Genomic DNA, 14,248 nt, shown 5'->3' on the forward strand with positions numbered 1-14,248 from the left:
GCAGTCTTTAAACATGCCACACGTCTTAATGAAACTGATGAAGTTAAGAGGCTTATAAAAACCTTAGAAGAAAAAAAAAAAACACAGTCCAGTGCATTTGAAATGGAATTAGCCTCTTCTGCTCTAGTTTAATCAGCCACATGTCAAAAGGTGACCCTATTAAAATGGATAAAGTATTCAGCGGCCTAGACGTGACTCCTGTGCGTGGGGACCGTAAAACACATCTGTGTAGCACACTGCCACCTTGTGGTCATAATAGCCAACTACAAATCCACCACACAAACGCACACACAATGTGTCATATTTTATCATCTTCGTGTGATGTGAATACTTAAACACTCTCTCATAAATTCAGTAATATAGAAACTAAAGTAGAATATTAAAATCATTTAAACCACTCCGACACTTCTAACCTTGTGCCTTCACCTAAAGTGCGATCTCACATTCGCTGCAATTTAGTATCATATCTGGTGCTTTTATAGATATGCTTTTATACTTCTAAATAGGCCTACTTAGGTTGGTGTCTGTCTCCCATGTCTCACCATACATACTTCTGTAGTGACATTATACTTATTGTGGTAGACTACTCACCAAATATTAATATACCCTGCATGAGTACGAATATGGTTCTTATACAGTATTTCCCATAATGCTGACAAATGCTGATGTATTTTGGTAACCATTATGCCATTCACTGTAGTGCCTTGACACGTGCTAAATTAGTGTTGTACAAACCACAGTACAATAACGGCCGTGGTAACTGCTGAACCTCTAACATGGTTACTTCTGAGATAACTATATAGCTGTAGTAATCTGTTTTCTGGCACATGTCACATCCACACTGTGGATGTAAAATGGTTCGAGGTTTTATGGGAAATGTGGGAGTGTACGGCTGTTTCTGAGCCCACTGACATGAAGACAAGAGGGAATTATGCTCTCACCCCATGTTCAGACTTAATTACTGGATTTGCTCCCTTTATTTAGCCACACCTTCCACTCCACTACTGACAAATGCTGCGTACATGTATATAGGCATTTTATCTTGTTTTTAAAATCACAGGCATTACTAGTGACATGGTTTCTCTCTACTGAAGCGTCCCATGGAGGTGCGAGAGTGACGCAAACTAACAGCAGCCTAAAACTGAAGCAGCCAAATGCGATTCAGCTGTGATCTCATTTATTATTTACGTGTGCCTTTTCTATTTTGAATGAAAAGGTCATGCTTTGACCGCCTTTCATACACGGAGGTCCTCTCCCCCACCAGCCCACTTCTCTGATCCTGTCCTTTCAGCCTGTTATCTCATTTACTCTCCTACTTCCACAGATGTCTGAATTAACACTGACCTGATTGAACAGGATTAGCCTGTAGTTCTCCAAAAGAACAGTAGATGGTGCCCAGGAGCTCATTTTGGACTCTTAGAACTATTGAGAGAGAAAATGCAAAATGTGTCTGCTGTGTAAAAAAAATCAAGATCACTCTCTACCTTCGAACAGAACTGTGCTTATGTCAACGAGTACATTCGTCCAGCCAGAGTCTTCCAGAGACTAGCCTGGATTCAGCAACCTCCACATTTCTCTAGGGCCTTTGTCTTTAGTATTCAGAAAAATTAACATATACTCTAAGTATACGAAATTACCAAGCACCCAGTTATTATTATCTCACTTAAAAGGTTATTGTCTCTATCACATTTGCACAGGCTCAAACATTGGCCAGCAAATAGGTGGAGGTCAAAAGTTGAAGTTTTTAATTAATAATGTGAGAGATTTTTTTATTTATTTATTTATTTTATTTTTTTGAAGTGAAAATGCCCAAAAATGTAACTGGTTCCAGCTTCTCAGCCTGAAATATTTACTGTATTTCCTCAACGTCTGCGCTGTTGAGACCTAAATACCCTCTAGGTTTGTGTAAACTGTTGAACCTAAATGAATGTGTCGGCTGAAATCACCTTGTGGTTGTTTTGTCTTTGCTGCACACAGGCATTTTACAGTGCATATATAAAGTCTATGCACTGCTGTTAAATCACCAGGTCTTTGATATATTAAATAATAATAATGATGACACCCTCTGCAGAGCCATCAAAACTCACTGTGACACGTTGGGGTTGTGTAGATAAAATTAACAACTGAAACAATTGGTGTGACATTAAGTGACACTGTGTTTGATATATTTTGAAGGTTTAATGCTCCCAAATCTGATTACATTTCAGCACGACTGTGTTTTCGCGTCCTCTTTAGCTCTAATGAGGATGTGGTGTCGCCATGCAGCCCATTATGTCAGCAGCTAGCACAGGAAAAGGGATACATACTAATAATGGGAAAGGTGCTTCTGCATTTTAATTTGGAAATTAAATGTGCCAACCACTGTTGTGTCCTTTCAAGGAGGGCATTAAGAGTGTTTATTGTTACCGAAAAGTGCGGTTTTGCCACCAAGGAAAGTGATGCGCCTGTTGAAAGCTCCAGTGTAACCTGATGGTTGTAAATGGACAAACAATCAGGCTACATGTGACACTCTGCTCTGACCCATTCTGAATTATGCATTCCTCTCAGGTTAGCAGTGGGTATCCAGTGTCCTTCATTCATCTCGTCTTAGAGGACAAAGCAATCATGAATATTTTTCTCACACTCTTTTTTTATTTTTTTATTTTTTTTAATTTCATCCACAAAAATCTTTGGAGAAAGTTTTAAGAAAATGTGTCAATTCATGGAAAATAGTTATTGCTTTGTTTGAGTTGTTCTCTTTTACCGGGAAATGCTAATGTGTACATGTGTGTGCTTGTTTGGTTGTTTGTGTGTGTGAAAATCATGCTACCAGAATCCCTACGCGCGCCTTTCTTTAGACAGCTCTCCAGAGCTTTTATGCACAGCTTGCCAATTCTCTGCCTTCATGGGGCTGCTGATAGAGGCCCCTAAGGCTGCAAAGGAAAGTTGAACCCTGTCGAGTGTGGTGACCTGTGTCCACTCCCTCCTGCAGTCAGAGTACCTGGTGATACAATTGCACCACAGTGGAAATTCAATCAAGAGATGGACTAGAGCGAGTAACAGTCGCTCTCCGTTCCCTCTCCAGCTCACCCGCTGATCGATCAGTCATTCTGAGGGAGGACTTTAAACACATCTGGATTAAAGAAACTTCCGTACTGGAGCACACTCAACTCCACTTTCACCAACGGTGAGTGTAATTATTGTTCTGTTTCTGTCTGCGGGTGAGTGCATCCAGGTTTGTGGTTGCTGATAATGATGTTGGGCCATTTCATGGGAGGTGCAGTGATAAACTACATGCAGCCCAAGCCTTACATAGTAGGACATAACCAGTACCGTGCAGTCATTCAGTGTTGGCTTTCTTGTTATGGCAGTACTAATACCACACGTTAGCAGTAATCTTTACTGACGTTATGTTACGGTGTCAGAGAAATTGACCTTAAATTAAATTCATTTTTAAATGGTCTCTTTTACACACTTTATTGCCTAACTGAAACATTTTTGTTCATCTCCCTCCTCTATAATAGTGAATTTTAGCTAGTATTCAAATCGATGGCACTTAACCGCAGATAACCACTCTGTATAAAGTCACTTTCACAGCCACTCTACATTAATAGCAGAGTGTAATAAAACACGTAAAGAGTGGTTAAAGAGACTCCGCTCTCCACCATTAGTGGGAAACAAGCATCCACAGTCGCCCGTTGAACTAAATTATGTGCTGTTTGTCTGTGACTTCTGTTATTCAAGCACTCATGAACATGAACCGCAAAATAAAGGGGCTATAGGATGAGTTATGAGAGAAGCAATAATTCCAAGAATAATAATGGATGAAATACTTGTTTGTAGAGACAAGTCCTGAAAGTATTAATCTGTCTCAGCTCTTCCGAATGTTTTAGTGTCTTTGAACCCCTTGTTTTGGTTCGTAGGCAGATAGGTTTGCTGTTTTGAGTCATTACTTTTATCCCACTCGCTCTCAGCAGTAGCCGAGTCCAGCCAGGCAAAGCTAGCTAGCAGTTCGCTGGTGAGCATGGTGGATCATTTAGCTGCTGCAAGAGTCAGGGTCTAACATTAGCCAGGTGAAGAGAACATGGTTCCACATTAAGGCACTATAGCTCTTTGTTACTGTTTTTTTTTTTTTTTTTTTTCCTGCCACCAGATTTCTTCCATTGCTTCCAATTGGGCAAAAATACCTGAATGCTACACTAACTATTCTGCTTTTGTTTAAAATCACCAGGGGGGAAACATGGTGTGACGATAAATAGCATATGAACAAGATAATAGTAGCCAAACCTATAACTGTATGATTTTATTTATTTTTTATTTGTGAGCACATGATATTCTGTGTACGGGTAGACTGAGACTGATAAGTCAACACTGATTGGGAATTCAATGCCATCTGACAGGCCTTATTATAATAATGGAGTCGCATTGCAAACATGCAAACTGAGACGGATAGAGGATTGGGGCCAAACAGAAACTGAGCCTGAGTATCTTGTGGGGAATCCTAAGAGGGCCTCCAAGAGAAGCAGCCCTGGATTTTCCAGACACAGATGCCGAGTTGTTGTTGTTGTTGTTGTTGTTTCCTAAGATCTACTGTTTTTGTCAAAACCAGAGCATGAGTTTGATGAATGTCCCACTGCTAACATTATTACAGTGGTAACTTCTTATTGCCTGCTACTGTTCCCAGTAATTTCCCCGCCATGAGAGGAACAATGAGCATAATCAGTCCAATGTGAGTGATTTTAATTGAAGAGGACATTCTGGTTGAATGCAGAAATGCATGATTAGCAGCGTTTGGGAGCCAGACATGTCCCATTCCAACACTGCAGACTGCTGACAAATTTGAATGACAGGCAATCCATGACAGCTATTACAAATGAGTGTGTGCACAGTTGTAAATCCTCATTTAGTTGGAAAGAGCCAGTATGTATGTCAAGTAGGGCATGTAGAATATTAGCACCCCCAGACTGACATTTTTCAGATCTCCCGGCTCATCTGGCACCCTGCATTTCTTTTGCATAAATAATGGGACCAGAAGTACTGGATGAACGTTACGCAGTGTGGGGCTTTGAATTATTGGTTCAGCAGAGTGACGGGCTTTATGTACGTGGCTCATTTGCATTCAGACTATATTTTACGAGCAACAGGCATGAGATATTTCACTTGATGTGCAAGTGCAGGCCTCCCAGCCCTTCAATAAAAAACAAAAAAATAATACTTAAAAAAAAAATGCAATTTCATTTGCAGTTGATGTTGCAGTGTGGGATCAGCATGCACCAAATACGTGTTTAGGTTTAGTACGCAGAGATTAGAATCTTACTTGGTTACCCCCTCAGGGATAAATCCTTATTAATACACAGAAGATGCTTCTCTCTTATTTTTTGTAGCTAAGGTGCCGCTGTCTCTTTACACTGAGCACCAATAATGAAGATACAGACACCGACCATCAAGACCCTGAAAACGTCCTGTCAAGCTAAGTTGTAGTAGCTTTATTTTACCACAAGGTGGCTGGCAGGTCCACATACACGCACATACACAAACACATATTCTTGTATGGCCATCTTTGGGAGGACACTCATTAGCATAATGCATTCCCTAGCCCTCTCAACTAAATGCCTAACCCTAACCCTAACCTAATTGTAACCTTTATCCTAAAACTGAGTTTTAACCTTCAAAACAGCCAAAAAAAGTGAGGACCGGCCAAATGTCCTCACTTTGCACAAATGTCCTCAATCTGATGGTATAAAAGTTAAACTGGTTCTCAGAAAGATAGCTGTACAAGTACACACACACACACACACTCATTAGAAGACACTTTATTGAAGTTCCTTCTGTTCCCCTCCACTGGATGATGCAGTTTCACCCTTTTCCCATTAAATGGCAAAGCTATTACAACCCCCCCTGCACAGGCTTCCTTTTCAACTGCTGACTGCACCATACCACAGCAACAAGAATGGGAAAATATGAATGACTGCGAGGCATTAAATCCAAATAAACATGATGTGCTTTTAAAGCAACCTAAACAAAATATTTATAATGACTCCAAATCTTATTGACTCCATTATTAATCTCTCATGAGCTCTCCTTCAGTCCGGGCTAATGTGACTTTTGATTTAATGTGGTTCCGCAATGAGACACTTGCACACTGCAGCAAAGATTAATTAAGCATGATACATTTTGCATAATGGGCACTTGTGTTTAGTAAACAGTTTCACTTCAGCATAAATCACTATGGGCAGTTTAGTAATTCATGTGGGAAGGAAAATCTATCTGTATCTGTCTTTTATTTTGCCCCAAACACAGAAGAGCAGAACCAAAGCTTTCCTTAGTCTACTGAATACACTAATATTCCATTATGTTCCTGATGCTCACTTGTATGACAGAGTTTACTGCTACATTAAATCTCATGACCACTCTGTTAATTAACGTCAGTGAAAGGGTTGTATATGAGCTGCAATGCATTTATGAATCTGAACCTCATGTTTGCCAGTACAGTGAAGATGTCATAGTCTCAAACGATGCCCCAATAGTTTATATGCAGTTTATATTACCATATATTAATATATTTGTGCTTCAACATGATAACAGAAAGTGCCTTCAGACAGCAGTATTTTATAACTTAATAGTGTGTTCAAACTAAAGTAAATGGAAAGCTAATTTGAAATATATTAGCCTGTAGCAGGAAAGGCAATATAATTAAATCAAACCATGACATTCGCTATACGTTACATCCGTGGAACATTTATGGATTTATTGTATTGCCGTATTTGATCTTTTGTCGTTGCTATTTTTTTTATGAATACCTGAATGGAAAATAAAATAAAAATCCATGTATTTGCACAAACCTTTGAATTCTTGCTTATAGTTTTGCTGATCTTGCAGATTCACATTTACTGTATATAGATTTTTGATTTCTAAAAGACGATTCATTTTAAATGAAAATGACTCTTTTGGGTTTTATCACACAAACACTGTTGACGATGTCTGTAATGCCTTTGAACTATTTATTGAAATGTTATCGCAAACATAGATAAGATAGATACGGCTCTGTAGCCACTTTACTCCCCAGTTGTGAGAAAATGCCTAATTCGGGGTTAGAGCTGCTTGGCCTCGCAACAACTCGTGGCAGAGAGATGACCAGAATGAAATGGAACAATGCTGCGTGAATAGTTTTCTGACTGACGAGTGCGACAAGCAAATGACAGGACTCAGGGAAAATGAAAAGAGGTCAACACTGTCAAAAGGAAAAAAAAAAAAAGCTTCAAATTCTGTCATCTCCTCGTGTAGATGACAGAAGTTTAAGAGCAAATCATACTTCTAAAACATAGCTTTTTTTATTTCACATAATTTATTATTTTATATTGAATTAGAGATTTTGGCAAATTTGTAATGACATGAATGTAGGTCATCCTTCTTTGAGTCATGCCACTTAGTCTTTTGTCACTTGAGACAGTTATTTTTAGGTTCTTTTTGAGTTTCCGCGGTGGCTATTGGTGCCGAGATTGGGTGTCAGGCTTGACTGTGTCATAGGACATGCAGAGGCTAAATATATGCTCTGTTGCTATGAATGTTGGTGATGCTTTTTTCCCCGCAAATTGGTCACATCATTGTCTTCTTTGTGTCTTATCTTATTTCATAAATATCTTTTGTGAAAGGCACGGGGACACTCGCGGGCGGGTCGACTGGGACGAACACCGCGATACCGCACCGTTTTAGACATTTGTGCTGCTTGATTGCTGTTTGCTTCGGGCCAGATTTTCACATTCATGTGAAGATCTTTTGGCCAGATACCTTCTTTTTCTTCCTTTCCTTCCATCACGCTGGTTACACCGAGCTTCACAGGACACAAAGTCTTGTGAGATCGGCGTAAAACGTTTCAGCTCGTTATTTTGCGAAAACCTGATACCCTAATTGACGGACAGCAGTGGGTGGAAGCAGTCAGGAGACATACACAGTCTCGCGTCATAGGAAAAAAAAAACATACCTGTCATTCCATTTTAATAATGATCTTCGTCTGCAAGAACGCCCCAGATTTAAGCAAGTGCGTTTGTAGTACTTGCAGATTTCTGCTGTAGAACAGTGGTTAGACAAGTGGCCGTGGGATCATAAGGTCACAGGTTTGTATACTTCGATGTCAGTGCTTTGAGCAATCACCCCACTGCTCCGAGTTTAAACACTGCTTTGTGAACAAATGGATGACTTCAGTGCAGAGAAAGAATTTCCCTATGTGGGATCAATAGAGGAAATACAAAAAAGTGTTTAGATAGTGGTGGGACATATAGAGAGAAGCATACTGGCTGTAATATTGTGTGATTTCAATCATTATAAATGGTCTTAACTTAACTGTTAATGATTTATGATCATTTGGATACCACAGATTGAAACATTGGGCGAATTAGTTTGTACTTCCCTTAGTTGTCTATCTTTAATTTAATATTATCCGGTTTAGCTCATGAACAGTGTTAAATATATAGGCTGTGAATGAAAGGGTTAATATTTATCTGGAAAGTCAGTTTCTTTATATCACTGGTAACAACTACCAGTGACTATTCTTTGGTGACTGAAGCTTTCCCTTGGTTTATGAATGGAGGTCATTAAATTCCGGTCTCATTGCCCCAATTCAGCAACGCTGTTGAAATATTTAAAACTCCCTGATGGATTCCAGTCACATGTTAACCTTCAGAAGGAGGAAGGGCCAAACATGCTGGCAATTCACTGCAGTGTCTTTGTACCGAATATACACACTGATCAGGCGTGACATTCAGTTACATTGTGGGTACTGTGGGTTGAGGGAAGGGGGTCGGGCTTGTCCCAGTGGGTCCCACAGATAGGGAATTTGAAGACCAGATCAACACAACAAGGAATCAGAAAGTAAAAATTTCTGGCTTTATTTTCACTGTTTATAATACGGTTTAATTAAATGTTGAACGAATGTTGAGTTGAGTCCAACTTTTCTTAATCCCGCTTCCTTAGGTTTCATCTAAGAACGTGAACTGCTCTCAACTTTTCCCTCCTCCATAATGACAAAGTACTGACTGAAATATGCAGCACTCACGACCTTGTGATGCTGCCGTAGGACTTCAGCTCCTGCTGTCCAACTGAATAATTCTGTTACAGAATTCATTGCTGCGCTATTCAGTAATGGATTTTTCTTCCCTAAAGTAAGCGTCATATCGATTGGCAGTCAGCCAAAAGACCCTGACCTGCACCAGTCTGGGAGTCCTAACAGATTCGCTGTAGACTGAAACCTGTATATGTGATTTTTCTGTTTAAGGCGGGAAAAAAAACAACCATGTCCCTTTTTTTGACATACACACACACACACATACAAATGCCCACTGATCCAAAATCACAAGGACACAATCGTCGGGATACACACAAACTGTGCACAGTGGCCAGAAACTGGCTCCACCCCACTGATAATCTGAAACCGTTCTTTTCAGTTCTCAATGTTGAAAGATCTGAAAGTTGGCTGGAGGCAAAGCTCCTGCCTCTGTAAAATAAACAGACTGAGGTCTTTGATTCACAGACATTGGAGTGTTTTCAGTGTTTTTAATGAATGTGTGAATTCTCTCTGATGTCAGCTAAAGGGAAAGCGAGAATGATTGGGCAGACTGAGTAACACAGCAACATTTGGGGAGTTTCAAACCCGGCTTATGCAGTTTGATGTGCTCGGGGTATTTCTTTTTTGTTTGTTTTTGTTTTGAGTTTAGTTTACACTGTATTCACAATTGGATTTGACTGTTCTTCAATACAGTGAGAAAGACTGGATCAAGTGCAGTGTTGAATTGTGTATTGATTGCACTTTAGCAAAGTATTTTTTCAGCTCAGCAACCTGATAATAACTAAATTCAGAGAAAGATCTCCACAAAGAAAATGAATAGTTCAAGGGAGAGCACAAAGAACACATAGTCAATTACGCATGAAAGGATGAGTACACAAAAGAGGAGAGAGCCACTCTATAAATCAGACCTTCCTCTGCAAGCAATTCACACATGAGCTGCTTCTATTCTTTCCATCACTATTCTCCAGTGAGCCTTTTCCTAAAGGCCAGCTTTGGACTGCCGGGAGACAGAGACTGGAGCTTTTACAGAAATCCCTCTGTCTTACTGTCTTATGATGCGCAAACTCTTGCAGCTTAGACTGGTTCTGTGATGTCCAGTAAACAATAAAAACTAGTATCTAAACTCTTGGAGCTGTTTCTTCTGACTTTGCAAAGTGTGTCAGTTGGTAATATTAGATCTATTGAAAAATGTGTTTTTTTTTGTTTGTTTTTTTAGGTAAATTGCAGTTTAAATTTGTTGCAATGACAACCTCAATATTTCATAATAACAAAAGGTAAAATGATTATGTGCGACTCTGCAGCTCCATCCAGCATTTTTCAGCTCCCACGAGGTTCTGATTAGTTCCTCTTCATTCACTGTCATTCTTATTGCGCAAATGTTTTCAGTAAAAAAAACTCTAAAATTCACTATGCATTTAGCAGCTAAAGAGTCAGATATTCCCCCCTCAGTGTTTAATGTATTAAAAATCAAAACGGAGCTAAAATTGGAGTGAGTATGACAAGCAGGCATTTTCAGTTCAAATTAAAATGATAGAGATAATTTCATGTGTTGTAACTACTTCTTCTTCTAAAAAAATTACGACATTGTGACTTTCTGTCATGGCTGCACAGATGGATTCATTTAATCTACATAACTCACTTTGAAACTAGATATTGTGTACTAATTGCAGAAAATGACTAAATGCAATTTAACCTCCTGAGACACTGCGTCCTCATATGGGGACATGAAGTTTTAGGTTTTATTGCAGCTTATTCTGCTTCGTTAAACCTACTGTACTCATTAGTGGATGATTTAGTCTGCCATCTAGTGGTAGCAAATGTTAAAACGTATTTATTTATGCTTATTAACGTTTCTAGTTTCATGCGACTCACGTTTAATAAATTTTATCAATAGCAAGGAGCTACAACATCGCTAATTGGCAAGTACTCGTTTGGGGACATTGGGACTTCATTGTTCTGTCTTTGCTCAGCCATGTTCAGGTATTAAAATTAATAGTTTTATATTTTTGTCACACATTGGTGACTTCTTTATAATATAAATAATCCCAGTGTCCACATATGAGGACATGTTTTTTGTTTTTTTTCAATAACTACTACTTCCCGTCCAAAGATGATGCTTAGTTTTTATATATCTTAGGTCTTACGGATCCCAAATACCTTGGAGAAATTAAAAATGCAGACCAAATAAAAGCTCGGGTCTCAGGAGGTTAGTTAGTTAGAAGAGAAACTTACAGTGACATTTGGGTGTATAGTCTTAAAAATGATGTATTTTGCCTCAACTGGCAAACTGTGACCTTCTTCACTTGTGCAGTTATCTTACACTATGACTATCATCACATGTAATTCATTGCTTAATTCAAATGGAGTCAAAATAATATGTCTCCTCCTGCCTTAGACCACTGAACATTTTTTTTCTATAATTATGACACAGTTCGGCCCTCTAAATAAATGTACTATTTTGTTGCTTGATTTTACCTTAATGCATCAGTATATTAACCTTTAAGGGCTTCTCTCTTTTTCTCTTAGCCACTGCAGCACATTATCGACATAACTAAACAGCTTCTAATTTGGCTGATATGAAATGACTCGATTTAAATACTGTTGTACCCTCCTGTATTTACCACCACTCCTAACTGCATTCAATTTTCTCAATTGGAGTTCTTCATTTTCAACTGAGAGTGCGCTGCTCGTATTCAGTGATTCAGTGATCATGCTGGAAACCACCTTTCTACAGCAGCCAGTGACCCAACACCAAACTAAATATACCAGGGACAAACATAGATTCTTGGAAGCTTTAACTGCCTTCTAAATACTGTAAACTACTTCAGGTCCAAAATGAGCATCTAATCTGTGCACGGCAGAGCTAAAATGTCAAAAACATGCACGTTGGCATGACAAATACCAAAGATTTTTTCTATTTATGCCCCAAGCAACAGCACCTGAATTACTTTGTGTGAGTGGGAGTGGGGGAGCTATGAGATCACAGTGACAATTTGAAAGTGAGCGTAGACATTTTGAAGACGGTTAGGAAAGACTTATTTTGATCTGCTGGAAGAAGCCTCCTGAGGTTCTCTGCTTTCAGATTAGTTTCTTGTCTCTTAGATGCCTGTTTAGCATTTCCTCTCTTACAAGAATTGGATTTCAGCCCTTTTAAGTATTTTCATGTGAGGGCTAAGTTTTGTGTGACATTGTTCCTTCCTGGAGGTTCCAGGCAGAGAGATGGCTCTGCCTCGATTTCCGACTTGTACCTAATTTTCCAAAGAAGCAGCGGGAAAGGCTCCTTCAGGGTCTAAATTTAATTTGCAAACAATTTGAAAACCAAAATGGAGGTATCTGAACCCTATGGTGCCGATTTCCAGCTAACCGGTATATCCTCATCTCTGTCTTCCACACCCTAACAGCAATTACATATATAAAGATAAAGATGTATGAATATAATTAGCTTAGAAACATAACTGGGTTTGTGGTAGTTATGGTGCTCTACTCTTGCCAGGGGTATTTTTCTTATTTTGGAAGAGTGAATATGCAGGTGATAAAGCCAAACATATTGTAGGCACTGTAGGTATGAGAGTTATAAATCTCTCACGCTGCCAACCTCTCTCTACAACTTTTTCGAAATAAAGCGCATCCAGCTCTGCTTCTTAGAAACTTTTTACCTATTGCTCATTATAGTAAGCATGTGTGTTTCACTGTGTGTGAAAAGTCAATGATTGTTTGGCAGTGGAAATCGCATAATAGTAATATTAATACTAGAAGGGTACAAGGAGTAGGTGAAGGAGGCGTTATATTTGGTAAACTGCAAATTCTAAGGACATATTTAACCATAAATATTACAGGCATCAGGTTATAGTAAGATGTTGTGCTGCGGTTGTCTAGCCTTGCGTGGTCAGACTCAAGTCTTAGTAGAATGTGAGTCAAAAGACAAAAACAAAACCTCACCTCTGTGCACAATTGGATAGTTCTACAGACGGGGTTATTTTGTTCTAAGCAAATTCAGTTACACCACGCTCAGGTAATGTACGTTGCTATTACCCTTCCATCACTGTACAAAGCCCTCCGAAAGTAATCGAGCATAGTCAGTCCCTTATGCACCAGTTCAACTTTCTTCAATAAAATAGGTCTGCCTTACGGGCTTCTAGAGGTTTTAGGCTGCTACTGCGTTTTAGGTTGAGATGAAATCTTAAATTTATGTTGTGCTTCAACTGTGTACTCATCCATACACCTCTGCAGTAAACTTAGAAGTGTTATTCTTTCATTCATTTTCTGTGACAGAAAATTTTCTGGAGGGTCGGCTCTGGAGAAGCGGGGTGCACCCGGGGCAGATGGCCAGTCTATCGCAGGGCTAACACGCAGAGAGACAGACAACCATTTACACTTACACCTACGGCCAATTTAGAATCACCAGTGAGCGCAACGAGCATGTCTTTGGACGGTGGGAGGAAGCCGGAGTACCCGGAGAGAACATGTAAACTCCAAACTAGCTTCGGCTAAACGACATTCCGAAGACGTGTATGACTTCGCTGCTGTTCCTCTTCTGTCTATCTATCCATGAAGCCTGTCCAAATGATTAAATTGGCCTGGCAGATTTTTCGCCGGGCATAATGAATTCTGAATGGAGAGAACCCAGACTGAAATTCCCCCAGAAGAGCTTTGCGGAGCTTCTGTCTAGTTCTTTTGTTGTATACATTGCTGTACGTGTAAAAAAAAATCTGAGTAACCAATGGAATTCTCATCCCATTAGTTTTACGGTATATTCTCACAGATCGGCCAACTGCGAACAAAACTTTGATGGCAGAAGACAGGCAGCAGGTTTTAGACACTTTAGTGTCGGTTGTTGACACATTTGGTTCATTGTGTCTCTTAAGTACAGAGAGAAGAAACTCTGTAGAGGAAACTGTTTTACATTGTGCTTGGTACAAATTAAATCTTATGATATTTTCTGTGGTCCACATGAGCTTGTCAAAGATAATAGCCTCCCTGATAATGAACTAATAGCTTCCTTTCATGTTTCATGTCTCTCTACAGTAATGGAGTTGGTGTCAATCAACGAACAGCGTCTCACGCCGTTACATTATGTCAAAATTGAACTAAAAAAGACGAGATGATCGAAAGCATGAATACCGTTTTCCATCCTTCGTTTTATTTCACAAGCCCCTCCCCGCAGACCGGTCGTTTCTTGGAAGCTACGCGGCTTCCCTTGGTGCTAGC

The 14,248-nt window shown here is 39.5% G+C and overlaps 1 protein-coding gene across 1 annotated transcript in view; it reads left to right on the top strand.

The window, feature by feature from the left end:
- xirp2b (xin actin binding repeat containing 2b) overlaps positions 1-14,248 on the top strand; it is a 35,910-nt gene that overhangs the window by 712 nt on the left and 20,950 nt on the right. Inside the window, exon 2 of the mRNA XM_047600266.1 lies at positions 3,065-3,166. The gene's annotated coding sequence lies outside the window, so the exon portion shown is untranslated. The remainder of the gene's footprint in view (positions 1-3,064; positions 3,167-14,248) is intronic.

The sequence above is a fragment of the Mugil cephalus genome, chromosome 12, assembly GCF_022458985.1.
Source record: "Mugil cephalus isolate CIBA_MC_2020 chromosome 12, CIBA_Mcephalus_1.1, whole genome shotgun sequence".
Taxonomy (NCBI): Eukaryota; Metazoa; Chordata; class Actinopteri; order Mugiliformes; family Mugilidae; genus Mugil; species Mugil cephalus.